General features: G+C 43.9%; 10 non-coding genes across 10 annotated transcripts; all 10 read right to left on the bottom strand.

The window, feature by feature from the left end:
• Positions 1-1,070: 1,070 nt before the first annotated feature.
• On the bottom strand, positions 1,071-1,157 carry trnay-gua (transfer RNA tyrosine (anticodon GUA)). The gene is given in 2 exon segments: positions 1,071-1,106; positions 1,121-1,157. It is a non-coding gene; the product is annotated as a tRNA-Tyr (tRNA).
• A 1,163-nt stretch (positions 1,158-2,320) lies between these two features.
• On the bottom strand, positions 2,321-2,402 carry trnas-aga (transfer RNA serine (anticodon AGA)). The gene has a single exon. It is a non-coding gene; the product is annotated as a tRNA-Ser (tRNA).
• A 1,300-nt stretch (positions 2,403-3,702) lies between these two features.
• Positions 3,703-3,789, bottom strand: trnay-gua (transfer RNA tyrosine (anticodon GUA)). Its single transcript is given in 2 exon segments — positions 3,703-3,738; positions 3,753-3,789. It is a non-coding gene; the product is annotated as a tRNA-Tyr (tRNA).
• Positions 3,790-4,963: 1,174 nt separating this feature from the next.
• Positions 4,964-5,045, bottom strand: trnas-aga (transfer RNA serine (anticodon AGA)). The gene has a single exon. It is a non-coding gene; the product is annotated as a tRNA-Ser (tRNA).
• Positions 5,046-6,347: 1,302 nt separating this feature from the next.
• trnay-gua (transfer RNA tyrosine (anticodon GUA)) lies at positions 6,348-6,434 on the bottom strand. Its single transcript is given in 2 exon segments — positions 6,348-6,383; positions 6,398-6,434. It is a non-coding gene; the product is annotated as a tRNA-Tyr (tRNA).
• Positions 6,435-7,607: 1,173 nt separating this feature from the next.
• On the bottom strand, positions 7,608-7,689 carry trnas-aga (transfer RNA serine (anticodon AGA)). The gene has a single exon. It is a non-coding gene; the product is annotated as a tRNA-Ser (tRNA).
• Positions 7,690-8,991: 1,302 nt separating this feature from the next.
• trnay-gua (transfer RNA tyrosine (anticodon GUA)) lies at positions 8,992-9,078 on the bottom strand. Its single transcript is given in 2 exon segments — positions 8,992-9,027; positions 9,042-9,078. It is a non-coding gene; the product is annotated as a tRNA-Tyr (tRNA).
• A 1,174-nt stretch (positions 9,079-10,252) lies between these two features.
• Positions 10,253-10,334, bottom strand: trnas-aga (transfer RNA serine (anticodon AGA)). The gene has a single exon. It is a non-coding gene; the product is annotated as a tRNA-Ser (tRNA).
• A 1,300-nt stretch (positions 10,335-11,634) lies between these two features.
• On the bottom strand, positions 11,635-11,721 carry trnay-gua (transfer RNA tyrosine (anticodon GUA)). Its single transcript is given in 2 exon segments — positions 11,635-11,670; positions 11,685-11,721. It is a non-coding gene; the product is annotated as a tRNA-Tyr (tRNA).
• Positions 11,722-12,738: 1,017 nt separating this feature from the next.
• On the bottom strand, positions 12,739-12,820 carry trnas-aga (transfer RNA serine (anticodon AGA)). Its single transcript has one exon. It is a non-coding gene; the product is annotated as a tRNA-Ser (tRNA).
• Positions 12,821-12,976: the final 156 nt, after the last annotated feature.

Genomic DNA, 12,976 nt, shown 5'->3' with positions numbered 1-12,976 from the left:
GCTTCTCTTGCCTGCTTCCTGCTGCCAGAGACCTGGCAGCGCTTCCTCTCACATAGCTGAGCCACATTTGGCTTGAGCGAGGAAGCAGTTGACACCCTCACTATGGCTTGAAGAAGATCGTCAGTAAGTCTCGACCTGTACTTGGACTTTTTGAAGTTATAGAAAAAACTTTTTGCACAAATATGTGCTCCCAAAAAGGCACAGGCTCAGGGGAGCCGGGGGTCAATTTTCTCGACTGCGACCGGGCTGTTCATTATCAGCTGGGACAACATTAATTATTTATTATATAAAACAATGGGATGCAGCCATGGAGGCGTTATTCACTGGCTTTTAGTTTCTATAATAACCCCATGGATTCAGCTGTACGTCCTACCCAACACCGATGTTCTGTTGCTTATGTAACCGAGGCAGGTAAGCCTTTGATGAGGCTCCAGCCTGACTCCGAAGCGGGACGGCGGGCGGGAGCAGGCTGAATGGCCCCATTGAAGGTCCACACCCATTAGTGACATCGTCAACGGAACGTCGGTGTTGGTCCTTAACGGCGGTAACATTGACTTCGTCCAGCTCGAAGTCAAACATTCTCATTTCAAACACAGTAACAAGTAGTAATTCTATGACGGCTATGTGATGTTACACGAGCGCCTCCATAGTTGTGCATTGTTTCTCTGCTTGCATCAACCCCGGCTGATGGCCCGCCCTCGGGAGCGATATAGTCCAGTGTGATTGGTAGGTTCGTTCAGCTCCAGCTTGCACAAAAAAAGGAACCTTCTGCACACAACGCGGGAAAGTGCCATTCGTATAGAACTCGCTGGCCGCACTAAAGATTAAACTTTCATATCGTCCTGAGGGCCACAAAATATTGTCTCGCAGGCCGCAAGCTTGAGAACCCTGTTTTAATCCATGGTCAAAAGCAGTCCTGTAAATTGGAGCAGGAGCTTTGGTGAGTAAAGGCAACATGTTGCAGAGCTTTGAAAAAATGTCCTTGCAGCGGGAGATGTTAGTATAGGGTAGTATAGGTTAGTATAGCCATGGCGTTAGAGCAGTACCTGGACTGTTCCGCCAAAATGTTCTCCTTCGAGCCGGAGTTGAACCAGCGACCTAAGGATCCCAGCTGACTAACCTACAGTCCTCCGCTCTACCAACTGAGCTATCGAAGGGTGGGGAGGGACTTGTTCTATGTACTTCTAATGCAGAAGATGGTAACAATCCATGTACCCACGTAACCATCTTTTAGTTACACCGGCTTATGCTTGTCTCTGGATTAGGTGCCAAGTCCAGCTGACAAAAGATGTCAATGACATTTAGTTTAACAGACTAACGTGGTTGGAATGCGGATCCACTATGGTGTAATGTAACTGCTCACTGTAGTTTGTTTTGGTCAGCATGGCATTTTTTTAGGACTATTCAGACTTTACAATGCAGATGTTCCCAACACTTTCCTAAATGGTACTGAAAAACTAGCTAGGGACACTGGTTGAAAAGGGAATTTTAAGGGGGGGGAAGAAAAAAGAAGAGAGGAAGGGGGGAAGAGAAACAGAAAGAAAAAGAGAAAAATTCAATATAAAATCCATAATACACACTAACAGTAACACAGAAAATGTCAATACTTCAGCATACATTGAGATATGGTTCAAATTCATTTTAAACATGAATTAGGGCAAATCATTAGAATCACATCTTAATATAAACACCTCAACCACCCATTATTACCTCAATATAAACACATAGTAGGGTGACAGATTCTATTAAAAATCTCCTAATGAAAACTGGTATATGAAACCCAGCAAATGAAATACTGATTGTGCACCTAACACACTCTTGCCAGGATTTGCACCTGGAGTCTTCCACCCAAAGGATGGATGTGTTGCTATTACACCACAAGAGTTGTGTTTTTTTCCCCACATTTTTTTAAAGAGACAGTGCAAACACAACAACTAAAAACTATATACAATAACAATTTAAAACCTGTCTATATACAAAACACCAAAACACTAACAAATTACACCATCCCTGGATTAGGTGCCAAGTCCAGCTGACAAAAGATGTTAATGACATTTAGTTTAAAAGGCTAATGTGGTTGGAAGGCAGATCCACTATGTTGCAATGTAATTGCTCACTGTAGTTTGTTTTGGTCAGCATGGTATTTGTTTAGGAGTATTCAGCCTTTACAATGTGCAGCAGCATATTCATTAATATACAGTACAATGCCTCAGCAGATGTTCCCAACACTTTCCCAATTGGTACTGAAAAACAAGCTAGGAACACAACACCAATTATGCAATGGTCAATCAAGAACCTTATCCAAGGTAAAACAACATCACGCTGTTGGCAGGATTCGAACCTGCGCGGGGAGACCCCAATGGATTTCTAGTCCATCGCCTTAACCACTCGGCCACAACAACACTCCTGGAGGCTCACGCGAAGGTGGCTAGGCCACCGTCTGTTGACTCCAGGGGTCTCAAACTCAAATTACCTGAGGGCTGCAGGACGCAGAGTCTGGGTGTGGCTGGGCTGCATCAGGTATTCCACTGAAAAAGCTTTGTTCAAAAAATCCAATCTTCTCAAACATCACTACTAACAGTTCTTTAACTATAATGGGTTCTTGTGAACATGAACGGTTTTTCTAAACATGGCTTCTCTTGCCTGCTTCCTGCTGCCAGAGACCTGGCAGCGCTTCCTCTCACATAGCTGAGCCACATTTGGCTTGAGCGAGGAAGCAGTTGACACCCTCACTATGGCTTGAAGAAGATCGTCAGTAAGTCTCGACCTGTACTTGGACTTTTTGAAGTTATAGAAAAAACTTTTTGCACAAATATGTGCTCCCAAAAAGGCACAGGCTCAGGGGAGCCGGGGGTCAATTTTCTCGACTGCGACCGGGCTGTTCATTATCAGCTGGGACAACATTAATTATTTATTATATAAAACAATGGGATGCAGCCATGGAGGCGTTATTCACTGGCTTTTAGTTTCTATAATAACCCCATGGATTCAGCTGTACGTCCTACCCAACACCGATGTTCTGTTGCTTATGTAACCGAGGCAGGTAAGCCTTTGATGAGGCTCCAGCCTGACTCCGAAGCGGGACGGCGGGCGGGAGCAGGCTGAATGGCCCCATTGAAGGTCCACACCCATTAGTGACATCGTCAACGGAACGTCGGTGTTGGTCCTTAACGGCGGTAACATTGACTTCGTCCAGCTCGAAGTCAAACATTCTCATTTCAAACACAGTAACAAGTAGTAATTCTATGACGGCTATGTGATGTTACACGAGCGCCTCCATAGTTGTGCATTGTTTCTCTGCTTGCATCAACCCCGGCTGATGGCCCGCCCTCGGGAGCGATATAGTCCAGTGTGATTGGTAGGTTCGTTCAGCTCCAGCTTGCACAAAAAAAGGAACCTTCTGCACACAACGCGGGAAAGTGCCATTCGTATAGAACTCGCTGGCCGCACTAATGATTAAACTTTCATATCGTCCTGAGGGCCACAAAATATTGTCTCGCAGGCCGCAAGCTTGAGAACCCTGTTTTAATCCATGGTCAAAAGCAGTCCTGTAAATTGGAGCAGGAGCTTTGGTGAGTAAAGGCAACATGTTGCAGAGCTTTGAAAAAATGTCCTTGCAGCGGGAGATGTTAGTATAGGGTAGTATAGGTTAGTATAGCCATGGCGTTAGAGCAGTACCTGGACTGTTCCGCCAAAATGTTCTCCTTCGAGCCGGAGTTGAACCAGCGACCTAAGGATCCCAGCTGACTAACCTACAGTCCTCCGCTCTACCAACTGAGCTATCGAAGGGTGGGGAGGGACTTGTTCTATGTACTTCTAATGCAGAAGATGGTAACAATCCATGTACCCACGTAACCATCTTTTAGTTACACCGGCTTATGCTTGTCTCTGGATTAGGTGCCAAGTCCAGCTGACAAAAGATGTCAATGACATTTAGTTTAACAGACTAACGTGGTTGGAATGCGGATCCACTATGGTGTAATGTAACTGCTCACTGTAGTTTGTTTTGGTCAGCATGGCATTTTTTTAGGACTATTCAGACTTTACAATGCAGATGTTCCCAACACTTTCCTAAATGGTACTGAAAAACTAGCTAGGGACACTGGTTGAAAAGGGAATTTTAAGGGGGGGGAAGAAAAAAGAAGAGAGGAAGGGGGGAAGAGAAACAGAAAGAAAAAGAGAAAAATTCAATATAAAATCCATAATACACACTAACAGTAACACAGAAAATGTCAATACTTCAGCATACATTGAGATATGGTTCAAATTCATTTTAAACATGAATTAGGGCAAATCATTAGAATCACATCTTAATATAAACACCTCAACCACCCATTATTACCTCAATATAAACACATAGTAGGGTGACAGATTCTATTAAAAATCTCCTAATGAAGACTGGTATATGAAACCCAGCAAATGAAATACTGATTGTGCACCTAACACACTCTTGCCAGGATTTGCACCTGGAGTCTTCCACCCAAAGGATGGATGTGTTGCTATTACACCACAAGAGTTGTGTTTTTTTCCCCACATTTTTTTAAAGAGACAGTGCAAACACAACAACTAAAAACTATATACAATAACAATTTAAAACCTGTCTATATACAAAACACCAAAACACTAACAAATTACACCATCCCTGGATTAGGTGCCAAGTCCAGCTGACAAAAGATGTTAATGACATTTAGTTTAACAGGCTAATGTGGTTGGAAGGCGGATCCACTATGTTGCAATGTAGTTGCTCACTGTAGTTTGTTTTGGTCAGCATGGTATTTGTTTAGGACTATTCAGCCTTTACAATGTGCAGCAGCAGATTCATTAATATACAGTACAATGCCTCAGCAGATGTTCCCAACACTTTCCCAATTGGTACTGAAAAACAAGCTAGGAACACAACACTAATTATGCAATGGTCAATCAAGAACCTTATCCAAGGTAAAACAACATCAGGGGCTCTTCACATTGTTGGCAGGATTCGAACCTGCGCGGGGAGACCCCAATGGATTTCTAGTCCATCGCCTTAACCACTCGGCCACAACAACACTCCTGGGGGCTCACGCGAAGGTGGCTAGGCCACCGTCTGTTGATTCCAGGGGTCTCAAACTCAAATTACCTGAGGGCTGCAGGACGCAGAGTCTGGGTGTGGCTGGGCTGCATCAGGTATTCCACTGAAAAAGCTTTGTTCAAAACATCTAATCTTCTCAAACATCACTACTAACAGTTCTTTAACTATAATGGGTTCTTGTGAACATGAACGGTTTTTCTAAACATGGCTTCTCTTGCCTGCTTCCTGCTGCCAGAGACCTGGCAGCGCTTCCTCTCACATAGCTGAGCCACATTTGGCTTGAGCGAGGAAGCAGTTGACACCCTCACTATGGCTTGAAGAAGATCGTCAGTAAGTCTCGACCTGTACTTGGACTTTTTGAAGTTATAGAAAAAACTTTTTGCACAAATATGTGCTCCCAAAAAGGCACAGGCTCAGGGGAACCGCGGGTCAATTTTATCGACTGCGACCGGGCTGTTCATTATCAACTGGGACACCATTTATTATTTATTATATAAAACAATGGGATGCAGCCATGGATGCGTTATTCACTGGCTTTCAGTTTCTATAATAAACACCATGAATTCAGCTGTACGTCCTACCCAACACCGATGTTCTGTTGCTTATGTAACCGAGGCAGGTAAGCCCTTGATGAGGCTCCAGCCTGACTCCGAAAGCGGGACAGCGGGCGGGAGCTGGCTGAATGGCCCCATTGAAGGTCCACACCCATTAGTGACATCGTCAACGGAACGTCGGTGTTGGTCCTTAACGGCGGTAACATTGACTTCGTCCAGCTCGAAGTCAAACATTCTCATTTCAAACACAGTAACAAGTAGTAATTCTATGACGGCTATGTGATGTTACATGAGCGCCTCCATAGTTGTGCAATGTTTCTCTGCTTGCATCAACCCCGGCTGATGGCCCGCCCTCGGGAGCCATATAGTCCAGTGTGATTGGTAGGTTCGTTCAGCTCCAGCTTGCACAAAAAAAGGAACCTTCTGCACACAACGCGGGAAAGTGCCATTCGTATAGAACTCGCTGGCCGCACTAAAGATTAAACTTTCATATCGTCCTGAGGGCCACAAAATATTGTCTCGCAGGCCGCAAGCTTGAGAACCCTGTTTTAATCCATGGTCAAAAGCAGTCCTGTAAATTGGAGCAGGAGCTTTGGTGAGTAAAGGCAACATGTTGCAGAGCTTTGAAAAAATGTCCTTGCAGCGGGAGATGTTAGTATAGGGTAGTATAGGTTAGTATAGCCATGGCGTTAGAGCAGTACCTGGACTGTTCCGCCAAAATGTTCTCCTTCGAGCCGGAGTTGAACCAGCGACCTAAGGATCCCAGCTGACTAACCTACAGTCCTCCGCTCTACCAACTGAGCTATCGAAGGGTGGGGAGGGACTTGTTCTACGTACTTCTAATGCAGAAGATGGTAACAATCCATGTACCCACGTAACCATCTTTTAGTTACACCGGCTTATGCTTGTCTCTGGATTAGGTGCCAAGTCCAGCTGACAAAAGATGTCAATGACATTTAGTTTAACAGACTAACGTGGTTGGAATGCGGATCCACTATGGTGTAATGTAACTGCTCACTGTAGTTTGTTTTGGTCAGCATGGCATTTTTTTAGGACTATTCAGACTTTACAATGCAGATGTTCCCAACACTTTCCTAAATGGTACTGAAAAACTAGCTAGGGACACTGGTTGAAAAGGGAATTTTAAGGGGGGGAAGAAAAAAGAAGAGAGGAAGGGGGGAAGAGAAACAGAAAGAAAAAGAGAAAAATTCAATATAAAATCCATAATACACAGTAACAGTAACACAGAAAATGTCAATACTTCAGCATACATTGAGATATGGTTCAAATTCATTTTAAACATGAATTAGGGCAAATCATTAGAATCACATCTTAATATAAACACCTCAACCACCCATTATTACCTCAATACAAACACATAGTAGGGTGACAGATTCTATTAAAAATCTCCTAATGAAAACTGGTATATGAAACCCAGCAAATGAAATACTGATTGTGCACCTAACACACTCTTGCCAGGATTTGCACCTGGAGTCTTCCACCCAAAGGATGGATGTGTTGCTATTACACCACAAGAGTTGTGTTTTTTTCCCCACATTTTTTTAAAGAGACAGTGCAAACACAACAACTAAAAACTATATACAATAACAATTTAAAACGTGTCTATATACAAAACACCAAAACACTAACAAATTACACCATCCCTGGATTAGGTGCCAAGTCCAGCTGACAAAAGATGTTAATGACATTTAGTTTAAAAGGCTAATGTGGTTGGAAGGCGGATCCACTATGTTGCAATGTAATTGCTCACTGTAGTTTGTTTTGGTCAGCATGGTATTTGTTTAGGAGTATTCAGCCTTTACAATGTGCAGCAGCATATTCATTAATATACAGTACAATGCCTCAGCAGATGTTCCCAACACTTTCCCAATTGGTACTGAAAAACAAGCTAGGAACACAACACCAATTATGCAATGGTCAATCAAGAACCTTATCCAAGGTAAAACAACATCAGGGTAACTTCACGCTGTTGGCAGGATTCGAACCTGCGCGGGGAGACCCCAATGGATTTCTAGTCCATCGCCTTAACCACTCGGCCACAACAACACTCCTGGAGGCTCACGCGAAGGTGGCTAGGCCACCGTCTGTTGACTCCAGGGGTCTCAAACTCAAATTACCTGAGGGCTGCAGGACGCAGAGTCTGGGTGTGGCTGGGCTGCATCAGGTATTCCACTGAAAAAGCTTTGTTCAAAACATCTAATCTTCTCAAACATCACTACTAACAGTTCTTTAACTATAATGGGTTCTTGTGAACATGAACGGTTTTTCTAAACATGGCTTCTCTTGCCTGCTTCCTGCTGCCAGAGACCTGGCAGCGCTTCCTCTCACATAGCTGAGCCACATTTGGCTTGAGCGAGGAAGCAGTTGACACCCTCACTATGGCTTGAAGAAGATCGTCAGTAAGTCTCGACCTGTACTTGGACTTTTTGAAGTTATAGAAAAAACTTTTTGCACAAATATGTGCTCCCAAAAAGGCACAGGCTCAGGGGAACCGGGGGTCAATTTTATCGACTGCGACCGGGCTGTTCATTATCAACTGGGACACCATTTATTATTTATTATATAAAACAATGGGATGCAGCCATGGATGCGTTATTCACTGGCTTTCAGTTTCTATAATAAACACCATGAATTCAGCTGTACGTCCTACCCAACACCGATGTTCTGTTGCTTATGTAACCGAGGCAGGTAAGCCCTTGATGAGGCTCCAGCCTGACTCCGAAAGCGGGACAGCGGGCGGGAGCTGGCTGAATGGCCCCATTGAAGGTCCACACCCATTAGTGACATCGTCAACGGAACGTCGGTGTTGGTCCTTAACGGCGGTAACATTGACTTCGTCCAGCTCGAAGTCAAACATTCTCATTTCAAACACAGTAACAAGTAGTAATTCTATGACGGCTATGTGATGTTACATGAGCGCCTCCATAGTTGTGCAATGTTTCTCTGCTTGCATCAACCCCGGCTGATGGCCCGCCCTCGGGAGCCATATAGTCCAGTGTGATTGGTAGGTTCGTTCAGCTCCAGCTTGCACAAAAAAAGGAACCTTCTGCACACAACGCGGGAAAGTGCCATTCGTATAGAACTCGCTGGCCGCACTAAAGATTAAACTTTCATATCGTCCTGAGGGCCACAAAATATTGTCTCGCAGGCCGCAAGCTTGAGAACCCTGTTTTAATCCATGGTCAAAAGCAGTCCTGTAAATTGGAGCAGGAGCTTTGGTGAGTAAAGGCAACATGTTGCAGAGCTTTGAAAAAATGTCCTTGCAGCGGGAGATGTTAGTATAGGGTAGTATAGGTTAGTATAGCCATGGCGTTAGAGCAGTACCTGGACTGTTCCGCCAAAATGTTCTCCTTCGAGCCGGAGTTGAACCAGCGACCTAAGGATCCCAGCTGAGTAACCTACAGTCCTCCGCTCTACCAACTGAGCTATCGAAGGGTGGGGAGGGACTTGTTCTACGTACTTCTAATGCAGAAGATGGTAACAATCCATGTACCCACGTAACCATCTTTTAGTTACACCGGCTTATGCTTGTCTCTGGATTAGGTGCCAAGTCCAGCTGACAAAAGATGTCAATGACATTTAGTTTAACAGACTAACGTGGTTGGAATGCGGATCCACTATGGTGTAATGTAACTGCTCACTGTAGTTTGTTTTGGTCAGCATGGCATTTTTTTAGGACTATTCAGACTTTACAATGCAGATGTTCCCAACACTTTCCTAAATGGTACTGAAAAACTAGCTAGGGACACTGGTTAAAAAAGGGAATTTTAAGGGGGGGAAGAAAAAAGAAGAGAGGAAGGGGGGAAGAGAAACAGAAAGAAAAAGAGAAAAATTCAATATAAAATCCATAATACACAGTAACAGTAACACAGAAAATGTCAATACTTCAGCATACATTGAGATATGGTTCAAATTCATTTTAAACATGAATTAGGGCAAATCATTAGAATCACATCTTAATATAAACACCTCAACCACCCATTATTACCTCAATACAAACACATAGTAGGGTGACAGATTCTATTAAAAATCTCCTAATGAAAACTGGTATATGAAACCCAGCAAATGAAATACTGATTGTGCACCTAACACACTCTTGCCAGGATTTGCACCTGGAGTCTTCCACCCAAAGGATGGATGTGTTGCTATTACACCACAAGAGTTGTGTTTTTTTCCCCACATTTTTTTAAAGAGACAGTGCAAACACAACAACTAAAAACTATATACAATAACAATTTAAAACGTGTCTATATACAAAACACCAAAACACTAACAAATTACACCATCCCTGGATTAGGTGCCAAGTCCAGCTGACAAAAGATGTTAATGACATTTAGTTTAAAAGGCTAATGTGGTTGGAAGGCAGATCCACTATGTTGCAATGTAATTGCTCACTGTAGTTTGTTTTGGTCAGCATGGTATTTGTTTAGGAGTATTCAGCCTTTACAATGTGCAGCAGCATATTCATTAATATACAGTACAATGCCTCAGCAGATGTTCCCAACACTTTCCCAATTGGTACTGAAAAACAAGCTAGGAACACAACACCAATTATGCAATGGTCAATCAAGAACCTTATCCAAGGTAAAACAACATCAGGGTAACTTCACGCTGTTGGCAGGATTCGAACCTGCGCGGGGAGACCCCAATGGATTTCTAGTCCATCGCCTTAACCACTCGGCCACAACAACACTCCTGGAGGCTCACACGAAGGTGGCTAGGCCACCGTCTGTTGACTCCAGGGGTCTCAAACTCAAATTACCTGAGGGCTGCAGGACGCAGAGTCTGGGTGTGGCTGGGCTGCATCAGGTATTCCACTGAAAAAGCTTTGTTCAAAAAATCCAATCTTCTCAAACATCACTACTAACAGTTCTTTAACTATAATGGGTTCTTGTGAACATGAACGGTTTTTCTAAACATGGCTTCTCTTGCCTGCTTCCTGCTGCCAGGGACCTGGCAGCGCTTCCTCTCACATAGCTGAGCCACATTTGGCTTGAGCGAGGAAGCAGTTGACACCCTCACTATGGCTTGAAGAAGATCGTCAGTAAGTCTCGACCTGTACTTGGACTTTTTGAAGTTATAGAAAAAACTTTTTGCACAAATATGTGCTCCCAAAAAGGCACAGGCTCAGGGGAACCGGGGGTCAATTTTATCGACTGCGACCGGGCTGTTCATTATCAACTGGGACAACATTAATTATTTATTATATAAAACAATGGGATGCAGCCATGGAGGCGTTATTCACTGGCTTTTAGTTTCTATAATAACCCCATGGATTCAGCTGTACGTCCTACCCAACACCGATGTTCTGTTGCTTATGTAACCGAGGCAGGTAAGCCTTTGATGAGGCTCCAGCCTGACTCCGAAGCGGGACGGCGGGCGGGAGCAGGCTGAATGGCCCCATTGAAGGTCCACACCCATTAGTGACATCGTCAACGGAACGTCGGTGTTGGTCCTTAACGGCGGTAACATTGACTTCGTCCAGCTCGAAGTCAAACATTCTCATTTCAAACACAGTAACAAGTAGTAATTCTATGACGGCTATGTGATGTTACACGAGCGCCTCCATAGTTGTGCATTGTTTCTCTGCTTGCATCAACCCCGGCTGATGGCCCGCCCTCGGGAGCGATATAGTCCAGTGTGATTGGTAGGTTCGTTCAGCTCCAGCTTGCACAAAAAAAGGAACCTTCTGCACACAACGCGGGAAAGTGCCATTCGTATAGAACTCGCTGGCCGCACTAAAGATTAAACTTTCATATCGTCCTGAGGGCCACAAAATATTGTCTCGCAGGCCGCAAGCTTGAGAACCCTGTTTTAATCCATGGTCAAAAGCAGTCCTGTAAATTGGAGCAGGAGCTTTGGTGAGTAAAGGCAACATGTTGCAGAGCTTTGAAAAAATGTCCTTGCAGCGGGAGATGTTAGTATAGGGTAGTATAGGTTAGTATAGCCATGGCGTTAGAGCAGTACCTGGACTGTTCCGCCAAAATGTTCTCCTTCGAGCCGGAGTTGAACCAGCGACCTAAGGATCCCAGCTGAGTAACCTACAGTCCTCCGCTCTACCAACTGAGCTATCGAAGGGTGGGGAGGGACTTGTTCTACGTACTTCTAATGCAGAAGATGGTAACAATCCATGTACCCACGTAACCATCTTTTAGTTACACCGGCTTATGCTTGTCTCTGGATTAGGTGCCAAGTCCAGCTGACAAAAGATGTCAATGACATTTAGTTTAACAGACTAACGTGGTTGGAATGCGGATCCACTATGGTGTAATGTAACTGCTCACTGTAGTTTGTTTTGGTCAGCATGGCATTTTTTTAGGACTATTCAGACTTTACAATGCAGATGTTCCCAACACTTTCCTAAATGGTACTGAAAAACTAGCTAGGGACACTGGTTGAAAAGGGAATTTTAAGGGGGGGGAAGAAAAAAGAAGAGAGGAAGGGGGGAAGAGAAACAGAAAGAAAAAGAGAAAAATTCAATATAAAATCCATAATACACAGTAACAGTAACACAGAAAATGTCAATACTTCAGCATACATTGAGATATGGTTCAAATTCATTTTAAACATGAATTAGGGCAAATCATTAGAATCACATCTTAATATAAACACCTCAACCACCCATTATTACCTCAATACAAACACATAGTAGGGTGACAGATTCTATTAAAAATCTCCTAATGAAAACTGGTATATGAAACCCAGCAAATGAAATACTGATTGTGCACCTAACACACTCTTGCCAGGATTTGCACCTGGAGTCTTCCACCCAAAGGATGGATGTGTTGCTATTACACCACAAGAGTTGTGTTTTTTTCCCCACATTTTTTTAAAGAATTGGTTGGAAGGCGGATCCACTATGTTGCAATGTAATTGCTCACTGTAGTTTGTTTTGGTCAGCATGGTATTTGTTTAGGACTATTCAGCCTTTACAATGTGCAGCAGCAGATTCATTAATATACAGTACAATGCCTCAGCAGATGTTCCCAACACTTTCCCAATTGGTACTGAAAAACAAGCTAGGAACACAACACTAATTATGCAATGGTCAATCAAGAACCTTATCCAAGGTAAAACAACATCAGGGGAACTTCACGTTGTTGGCAGGATTCGAACCTGCGCGGGGAGACCCCAATGGATTTCTAGTCCATCGCCTTAACCACTCGGCCACAACAACACTCCTGGAGGCTCACGCGAAGGTGGCTAGGCCACCGTCTGTTGATTCCAGGGGTCTCAAACTCAAATTACCTGAGGGCTGCAGGACGCAGAGTCTGGGTGTGGCTGGGCTGCATCAGGTATTCCACTGAAAAAGCTTTGTTCAAAACATCTAATC

The sequence above is a fragment of the Channa argus genome, chromosome 3 (genome assembly GCF_033026475.1).
Source record: "Channa argus isolate prfri chromosome 3, Channa argus male v1.0, whole genome shotgun sequence".
NCBI classification, from domain to species: Eukaryota; Metazoa; Chordata; class Actinopteri; order Anabantiformes; family Channidae; genus Channa; species Channa argus.
The sequence above is the reverse complement of the archived record's forward strand: the minus strand, read 5'-3'. Positions and strand labels throughout refer to the sequence as shown.